Source organism: Schistocerca serialis, chromosome 4 (genome assembly GCF_023864345.2).
Source record: "Schistocerca serialis cubense isolate TAMUIC-IGC-003099 chromosome 4, iqSchSeri2.2, whole genome shotgun sequence".
Taxonomy (NCBI): domain Eukaryota; kingdom Metazoa; phylum Arthropoda; class Insecta; order Orthoptera; family Acrididae; genus Schistocerca; species Schistocerca serialis.
In genome coordinates, this window is record NC_064641.1 from 208,742,127 (window position 1) to 208,752,439 (window position 10,313).

The following is a 10,313-nucleotide window of genomic DNA, read 5'->3' on the forward strand; positions in this document are numbered from 1 at the left end:
GATGTTAGTCCCATAGTGCTCAGAGCCATTTGAACCAATTAGACCTCGAAGTCGTGGCGGAAAAACCAAAATGTATGGCAATGTACAAAGCGTGTTACAGCAGAAAAAAAACGATGTTTCAGACAACGATACAGGGTCACAGGCGGTGTCTCTTCGATTTATAGTAAAGTTTTTGGGATACGGTCATCCTCCTCCAGTACAGGCGATGTAACTTTACACTGGTACGTGCAATGGATCAATAGCATTATATTTAATAGGACTGTCACATGTGCTCTATGTTGGCACACATATGATATTTGTTTTCGATATATGGGAGGAGAGAGATGCGGTAAAAATCTTATCGAGTTCTCTGTCAGATGAAGTTAGTGGAGCTTTTATAGTTCGTAACTTTTCTCTGTTGGATGGTACAGGAAAACGAAGCTAGCATGTTGGGCTGATAGACATGAATGGGTCCCGAGGGACACGGATCTGGTTCAAACAGCATTACTTGTATGTAGTTTGGGGACTACCACAATGCAGTAACAAAATCGTCGTCCTTCCCACAGTTCCGTACAGTCTTTTATTCTACCTTGTGTTGCAGGAGCACGCTTCGTTTGGCACTGACCTTACACATTATACTCTGTTGCCGGAGCTACGACAATGGTCAAAACATTGTCCTGTCCACTAACTCAGGTCACTCTGTTTCCACACGTGTTGCAGAAAGTGGTGGCTATAGCTCTCTCCGACTTCTGCACTGTTCCAACTTAAATTGGAACGTTCATATGTGCAAAGCTGCAGAAATGGCAGCAGTTGCAGGAGGCATAGGGTCTATCTAAAATTTTACTGTAGCAGATAGGTTCGAAAAAGGTGACTCGTTTCGAGATATGAGAGTGTCAGAAATATGATTCACTAGTGGCTGTAATCATTAAAGGATTTCTCCATCGGATACAATGCAGGTTGTTGTTGTTGTTGTTGTCTTCAGTCCTGAGACTGGTTTGATGCAGCTCTCCATGCTACTCTATCCTGTGCAAGCTTCTTCATCTCCCAGTACTTACTGCAGCCTACATCCTTCTGAATGTGCTTAGTGTATTCATCTCTTGGTCTCCCTCTACGATTTTTACCCTCCACGCTGCCCTCCAATGCTAAATTGATGATCCCTTGATGCCTCAGAACATGTCCTACCAACCGGTCCCTTCTTGTCAAGTTGTGCCACAAACTCCTCTTCTCCCCAATTCTATTCAATGCTTCCTCATTAGTTATGTGATCTACCCATCTAATCTTCAGCATTCTTCTGTAGCACCACATTTCGAAAGCTTCTATTCTCTTTTTGTCTAAACTATTTATCGTGCATGTTTCACTTCCATACATGGCTACATTCCATACAAATACTTTCAGAAACGACTTCCTGACACTTAAATCTATACTCGGTGTTAACAAATTTCTCTTCTTCAGAAACCCTTTCCTTGCCATTGCCAGTCTACATTTTATATCCTCTCTACGTCGACCATCATCAGTTATTTTGCTCCCCAAATAGCAAAACTCCTTTACTACTTTAAGTGTCTCATTTCCTAATCTAATTCCCTCAGCATCGCCCGACTTAATTCGACTACATTCCATTATCCTCGTTTTGCTTTTGTTGATGTTCATCTTATATCCTCCTTTCAAGACACTGTCCATTCCGTTCAACTGCTCTTCCAAGTCCTTTGCTGTCTCTGACAGAATTACAATGTCATCGGCGAACCTCAACGTTTTTATTTCTTCTCCTTGGACTTTAATACCTACTCCGAATTTTTCTTTTGTTTCCTTTACTGCTTGCTCAATATACGGATTGAATAACATCGGGGAGAGGCTACAACCCTGTCTCACTCCCTTCCCAACCACTGTTTCCCTTTCATGCCCCTCGACTCTTATAACTCCCATCTGGTTTCTGTACAAATTGTAAATAGCCTTTCGCTCCCTGTGTTTTACCCCTGCCACCTTTAGAATTTGAAAGAGAGTATTCCAGTCAACATTGTCAAAAGCTTTCTCTAAGTCTAAAAATGCTAGAAATGTAGGTTTGCCTTTCCTTAATATATTTTCTAAGATAAGTCGTAGGGTCAGTATTGCCTCAAGTGTTCCAACATTTCTGCGGAATCCAAACTGATCTTCCCCGAGGTCGGCCTCTACCAGTTTTTCCATTCGTCTGTAAAGAATTCGCGTTAGTATTTTGTAGCTGTGACTTATTAAACTGATAGTTCGGTTATTTTCACATCTGTAAACACCTGCTTTCTTTGGGATAGGAATTATTATATTCTTCTTGAAGTCTGAAGGTATTTCGCCTGTCTCATACATCTTGCTCACCAGATGGTAGAGTTTTGTCAGGACTGGCTCTCCCAAGGCCGTCAGCAGTTCCAATGGAATGTTGTCTACTCCCGGGGCCTTGTTTCGACTCAGGTCTTTCAGTGCTCTGTCAAACTCTTCACGCAGTATCGTATCTCCCATTTCATCTTCATCTACATCCTCTTCCATTTCCATAATATTGTCCTCAAGTACATCGCCCTTGAATAGACCCTCTATATACTCCTTCCACCTTTCTGCTTTCCCTTCTTTGCTTAGAACTGGGTTTCCATCTGAGCTCTTGATATTCATACACGTGGCTATCTTTTCTCCAAAGGTCTCTTTAATTTTCCTGTAGGCAGTATGTATATTACCCCTAGTGAGATAAGCCTCTACATACTTACATTTGTCCTCTAGCCATCCCTGCTTAGCCATTTTGCACTTCCTGTCGATCTCATTTTTGAGACGTTTGTATACCTTTTTGCCTGCTTCATTTACTGCGTTTTTATATTTTCTCCTTTCATCAATTAAATTCAATATTTCTTCTGTTACCCAAGGATTTCTACTAGCCCACGTCTTTTGTCTTTTTCCCTACTTGATCCTCTGCTGCCTTCACTATTCATTCCTCAGAGTTAACCATTCTTCTTCTTCTGTATTTCTTTCCCCCATTCCTGTCAATTGTTCCCTTATGCTCTCCCTGAAACTCTGTACAACCTCTGGTTTAGTTAGTTTATCCAGGTCCCATCTCCTTAAATTCCCACCTTTTTTCAGTTTTAATCTACAGTTCATAACCAACAGATTGTGGTCAGAGTCCACATCTGCCCCTGGAATGTCTTACAATTTAAAACCGTCAGCAGGGTGTATTTTCGATATTTTGCTGGCTGTATAATGTCGTTCAGCTGAGACCACAATCGTGACATCTCATTGTAAGTATAGCGGTCAAATATGTAGGACGATTCTGTCTAGGGGTGTGTGGTGCGCTGGTGGTGGCCTGTAGTGGGAATGATTCACGTTTCCCGCTAACAGCAGGAGCCGTCCGAATGGAAAGACCTATTGGGATGCAGGAAGGTAGCTGACTTAACTGTATCATCCTCTACGTGGCTGAATAGCGAACTAATACTTAGTATGTGTTGGACAGCTTTCGTGATCACGTGAAATTTGAGAAGATTCAATATGGACATGCTTTTGCGCTGGACCATTATCCCCTACCATATAAATTGTCCGACTGACTGCTTCTTCACATTTCCTGTCTTTATTTGGTTGAGAGAACATCGATTGTAGTGCTGTCGAGTGCATCTAGGAGGTGAATAACGGCTGGAGGACACGTTTGCTGGGTCTCTAGACATGAGAAACACCTTAGTTCACTTTGTAAATTATAAGCATGATTTGGAATTTATCGTATCACCGACATCAATATTCCCGAGTGGAAATATCAGTTTCCTCTATTTGTTTCGAGGTTTCGTATAAAGGTCTTCATCTTCGTAGACGAAATCAGTTTCTAGTTATTCAGTGGTTCACGGCACGCTGCACCTCGATAAAGTTTCAGGTTTCTAGAGAAATAATTTCCGGTCTATATCTTCGATATTTTACTGCGCAAGCGATGCTCCTAAGCAAGCAATATGGCTATGTTCTTGATATCGAGAAGTATCGCGAAAATGATATGATATTCTGGCAAACCATGCGAAATTACATATGTTCTTGTAAGCCCAGAGTCTGGTGATGGGTGTTGAAAGCGAGCAAGCAAGCACGTCGGGGCCATAAATAATAACGCCTTTGTGCTGAGGGGAACCAACCCCTACTTTGTACAACATTTCTGAGAGTGACTTCGGTCGGCTGAGGGCGCTCTGGTTACGCCTCGAGGGTGGATGACTTGTGAGCGTCAGTTGCAGTGAGTAACCACCCGACCTTGCGGGAAAATATCTACTGCTCCGAGGAGTATATACGATGAGTGTGCTTATGCTGGCGGTCTATAGCTATATGAATGATATAAAAGGGGCGATTTTGTATGGTGCAGGGTACGAATTGTATGTTTACTATATCGACACGGAAATGCTACCAGAACCCAAAAGAGCACAAATCGGTTCGCCACCTACTCGAGAACAAACGTAAGGCAAGGGCGGTGATGAGGGAGGGACAACACTGGTTCGCCAGGTTCTAAAGGCTCGATCCCGAGGTCGCTGCCCAGCCCGGCATCGTTTATTGGCTCTGGGTGCGCGAGACTGAACCCAAGAGCGCACCACATGAGCCATACTGCCGCACCTGAAACAACGTCGGGGTTGCCTTCTAATGACTTCAGTGGACGTAGAGACTTGGGGACCAACACCGACGGCCTGCCCCTTAATCTTGCTGTACATCATTCCCAAGTGTCAATGCCGATACTGCTAAAACCGCGTTACAGAGCTCTTCCCAGGTTGAAAGCTAAATGCCACTTATCTGCCATGCGCATTCCCTAAGAACAATAGACGCCCATTCTTGTTCAGGCAAATCAATCAACAAGGCCAATGAGGCCGTCTGATCTCTATCGACATACTGCTGTAACTGCTCCTTATCGCGCTGCACTTCCCAAATGTAATGACACTCAAGCTGTTTTCGGACCCCGGTGGTCAACCTCTGCCCAATCACGAGCTCCCTCACTTACTGTAAGGAGAACCCTTCTGCCATGGCTCACGAGAGGAGGTTCTGCAACTCAACCCTAGCCAGCGGTTACGACAGTGACAAAATTACTTGGTGCAAAACGCGAATGGCAGCCCCGTGTTGTTCAAGGCGGAGCAACAACCACAATAATATCTCAATCTGTTCAAGTCGCTCCACAACTAATTCAGTAATATCTCGGAAGAAATACGCCAGAGGATTAGGCAACTTGGCAAACATTGCGTCTAACTTGAGAGAGGATGTAACAGTACCACCCCCCTGGCAGGATCTCCCCCTGTCCCTGACACAGCAAATCCTGCTCTTCAATCCTCTTCCCATCCACCTCTAAACACGTGAGCTTAAACTGTAATGCGCTAACCAAAGCTCCCAGTTCAACTGCTAGTTTTTTACAATGATCTTCCCAGGCTAACACCCCCAAATCCGCTATCCGATTAGTTAAATGCATTAACTGTGCCCGCACCCTATCCAGCTGACTGTCACAAGGTTGGGTTCCTTCCAAAACACAAATAGTGTCCTCGAGACCTCTAAAGGCCTTAAACAAAATTTCAATGGGCTCTCCTGTCTCACCCACCACCGCTGGCGTGACGTCAACCGGATGAAGAACGGCAGCGCGCAAACGAGCCACTAAATCCGGAACACTGCCCTCAATAGGTTGACTCCTTATTGCCAACTCGTAAACTAGATGGTCCTTCCTGAGCTCGCCGATCCCTGGCCACTGTCTGACCGCCATTAGAATACACCTGAAACAGTCAACCACTAAAACAATTCGGTGCCACAGAACAAAAACAAGTGTGAAACTGACAGTAACTGGACTGGCAAGCACAAACGTAACCACGCTCTCCTACCAGTGAAATGCCTCGGCTAGCAGGACAATGCGGATTAGGTTGTGGAAAGGGGCCAAAATGAGTTCCTGTCAGTTGCACTCAACATATAAACTTTGTTTATCAACACGCAATATTACAACAAGGTTGCAAAACACTCAAAACTTTAATCGACCTCATTTCATAAACTTTAGATCGGTGGAAGGCCATATTCAAAATCCGAGAAACAAGGCTTAAGCAAAATTGAAATACCAGGTTCTTATGGACGTTTCACCCAAGAATATTTTCTAAATTTTCAATCTTCCAAGGAAGAGGTGGCGGTGGGATGACTTAGACTAGTGGAGGTAGCCCACCATTTTCTTAGGTTAGTCGAGGTAACCCAAGTGCCCTTTTTTCCCCACCAAAATTTTTACTTCCCACCATTTTCTGAAGAAGAGGGGCTTGTCATAGGGGAAGGGGTTAAGGAATTGATCTATTTAATTATGTAGTCAGTCTAATTGATAATAGTGAGAGGGGCTATTCGTATAACTCAGACCTGAAAGTGAACTTGTAGCAGTAAGGGGGAGGCTGTAGGTTGGAGAATTCCAGAGGGGGGAAGAGAGGGGTAGGGGGTGGGGAACAAAACGTTAAGAACCTGTCAGTCAAAAAGGAGGATCTTTTTAGCAGAACAGTAAGTTAAATACATGTCAATCATAGGAGAAAAATAGGTTTGTCACTGAGTGTATACTTGCCTCTGATGTAGGCAACACACACTAACAAAATGCGCCAAAAAGGGCTTTTTTCCACTACTTACCGTAACAGGCTGAGAAGGATGTAGGTTGCAGTAGTTATTCAGAGATGAAGAGATTCACACACGATAGAGTAGCATAGAGAGCTACATCAAACCAATCTTTGGACTGAATATGACAACAACAATATGTTTTTTGTGGATTGGCTTTGGCCAATGTTTTAAAAGAAAGTAATCATGATCTGAGATTAAATCTGAATGATGTTCGTCAATTGAATTTATATGTGGCAGTAAGTGTGAGGGCTGTGATCAAAGGATGTGCTGCAAAATTCCATATGTTGTATCCACAGGTAATTTACATTCATGTGCTAACCATTCATTATATTTAGTTCCTAGCCATTCATGTACTGTTCCTGGAATCAAGAACTGTTTGGTACGCATTAACAAAATCATCATGTTCTTCAGAGCTTCCTCTAGGGGGAAGAAAATGCTGAAGGATATATTATTACAGGTGCATGCCAAAGCAAGAAGAACAAGGCTTTTGAAATTCTGTGAGACTTAGTGGGTAGAGAGTCTGGATGCAATTTCCTTATCTGTTCATCTATTTTCTCTTGTCATTGAATCTTTGTCCGAAGTACAAGAATTTCCAGATACACAAACTTCAAGCCAAGCATTTTCATTTTTGGCAGCAATACAATGGAATTTAACATCTACTGTCCATAGCTGGAATAAGCCACCCTGGTGATATGTCTGCCTGATGATGTCACAATAATTTTTACCTTAATTATGTCCTTGTGATGGCCTTTCTTGAAATTTCTTAGAGTAATGGTTTTGCTATGCAGTGCCACTGATCCACACCACTTGAGTTCTTCACCATCTGCAGAGTGTCGAGGGCTGTAAGAGAGCTCCAATCTAAGCTAGCTATGAAATGACTTAATCAATTTTTTAATAACTCGTCTGTATTTTGTTGCTGGCATATAAAATTAGAAAGTTGAGTGTATGCACCTGTTATTAATTTGTAGATCAGAACAATATCTCCCTAAATCGATTAGGCAAGTGCCAGGATGGATTCTTTCCCATCCTTCCCTAATGTCAGGGGACCTATGATCTCTCTGCTTGGTCCCCTCCACCAAATCGACCAGCAGCCAACAGCGTTTCCGTTTTAGTAGAACATAATTTAGATTATATTCGTCAACTGTTTGTCAGACTTTGACATTATCAACTGCCATCATTGATTTCCAAGATAGCATCAAGCTGCAATGCCTATAAGCGACCCTTTCGCAGCAGGTGGAATGCTCACTTGTCCCTGCATCTTTCTTCAAATCTATACATACCACACATCAATACAGTGTGTGCACAAAGGGAAATTCTCTGGGTACTAACTATCTCAATGAATTTTCTACACAATCTGTCACCAGCTTCCAGGGAAGGTGTGAAACATGTTATTCTGGACGAACAACATATTCCACCACAACAGAAACCAATCTTCTCAGTGTCAAAGGTTGTATTAGTAGTAGGGCACTGTGGCTTCTGGTTAAAAAAGTTAACTCTTCATCTGTGAGAAGTTTCTTATCTCTGACATTGTATGACAACTGTGGCAATTGCACACATTGTATTTCACTGAGAGAATGATAAGCAGTTCCTTACCTCCAAGGCCGTTTCAGGACTCGTATCCTCCTGCCACGTGCTGCACTTCTGTATAATGTGTATGAAGCAGCACCCCCCCCCCCCCCTCCTCTCCCATCCTATCCTGAGCGCCCCACCCTCTTTTGCAACTATGTTTTCTCCTTACTGACTTCAAAAAATTAATGACTGGCTTTCCAGCAGCACAATCCACCGCCCTTCAGTTGAGTGAACACAACAGTGCCAAGGGAGGTGAGGCCTGAGAGGAGAGAAAGGGAGGGGAGAGGGGGCCAGTGGTGGGGGGGTCTGGAGGGGGTGGGATGAAGGGAGAGGGGGGCACATCAAGGGGCAGGAGGGATAGAGAGGGTAGGCAAGTGAAGGGGGAGCGCAAGGACACAGAAGAGGTGCACTGGAAAGGGGCAGAACAGGGAGGTGAGGGCCACTTGGGGGAAGGGGGGAGGGTGGGGTTAGAGTTGGTAGGAGGTATAGCTATCAGGGCAAAGCTCATTATCCAGAAGGGGTGGGCGCTGGAAGTTGCATTGGGAAAGGAGGTGGAGGGTGTAGAGACAGACATATTGGTAATTTTAAGGTTTCCTTGATTATTGTGATTTCATTCCCCTGCCCCATATGGGCAGGAAAGAGCTGGCAGTAGCACAAGCAGCCGCTCTTCACATTGGCGACTTTGATTTGAAGCTATATACCATTCAGCATAGAATATTGTAATGAGTAGATAGCATATTTCTCCGTGAATAATTAAATCCAACCATTGACTATAAAATATCAATGAAGAAATAGGAATTCTTATTAGCAGAAAATGAGCTTCTTGTTTTAAATACCATCACACAAGCTCTGAAAAAGTAAATAAAATCAAGTCCACTGTCACATCCTGCTTGCTCCTGTCACCAGCAGATTGCTGTACTGTACAGAACAAGTGCATAGGGCCACTAAATGTAGTAGATGGCTGCACCGAAAAATCGACATCTGTACTTCTTTAGGTCGTTGGTTGCGCAAAGAGTAAGTAGTACTCACTGTGGATCTACAGTAAAAAGCAAAACAGAGTAGTAAATTAATTATTTTCCAGAAGTAAAAGTTGACAATATTCTAAAATGTCTACAAAACACATCATCAGCACAAAAAAAAATGCAGTGTCTCGACCGAGTACTTGGGGCATAGTTGAGGTCAATACATTAAAATACGCTGTAAGACTCAGTTAATAGGTTATCATGATACTGCAATTAAAACAAGCAACAGAGTTGTAAATTAATTATTTTCTGCATTGAAGATGTTGCAAAGATTCTAATATGCCTACAAAATACGTCAGCAGTGCGAAAAATACACTGTTTACACGTCACTATTGGAACAAGGTGGACACCAGTCCAAAGTACCATTACACAACATGGCAGCGATGACGTCATCCAAGATGGCGGCGATGACGTCAATCAAGACGGCGGATTTTGGCGAGAAGTTTGAATTTTGGCGGGAAACTGCGACGCCCCCTCCCGCAGAAAAATGGCGCAAAGTTTAAAATTCCAACATGATAATGCATCACACCAGCCTTATCTCTACTAAGCAAAGTACTTGTCTTTATTATTTAACAAATTTCAAGCAGATGTGTTCGCCACTGGGTCTGGACTCCAACTGGCTTAGTTCATATCGTCGCCACCAGAGGACGCTCTCCTGACGGCAGGTGATGACACAAGTACCGTTATTCAATATGGCTGCACCCATTCTGTTAACCACTGAGTCCAGAGTCCAACTGACTTAGTTCATATCGTCGCCACCAGAGGGCACCACCATGACGTCAGATCATGACACTCAAGTGCAGTTATTCAAGATGACAGCACCCAGTGTATCCACCACGAGCTCCAGAGCCCAACTGGCTTAGTTCATATCGTCGCCACCAGAAGACGCTACCGTGATGTCGGGTGATGACACAAGATCGTCTGCTCTCTCTCTCTCCCAGGCGTTATAACCGGACATGTGCCGCATCAGCGGCCCATGAGCGAGCAGCCGCTAACCTCACAGTCTCCAGCCTACACCTTTATATTCGCGTCTTCTGTAAATATGCTAACTAATTTAACTGAACACAAGTGACACCAACATCGCTCATCTAACCTATCAGTTACCTAAGTACTTAATTCCAATTTAATTTGAATTAATTCAATAAGTGAATTTAAAATTTCAATATTTAATGA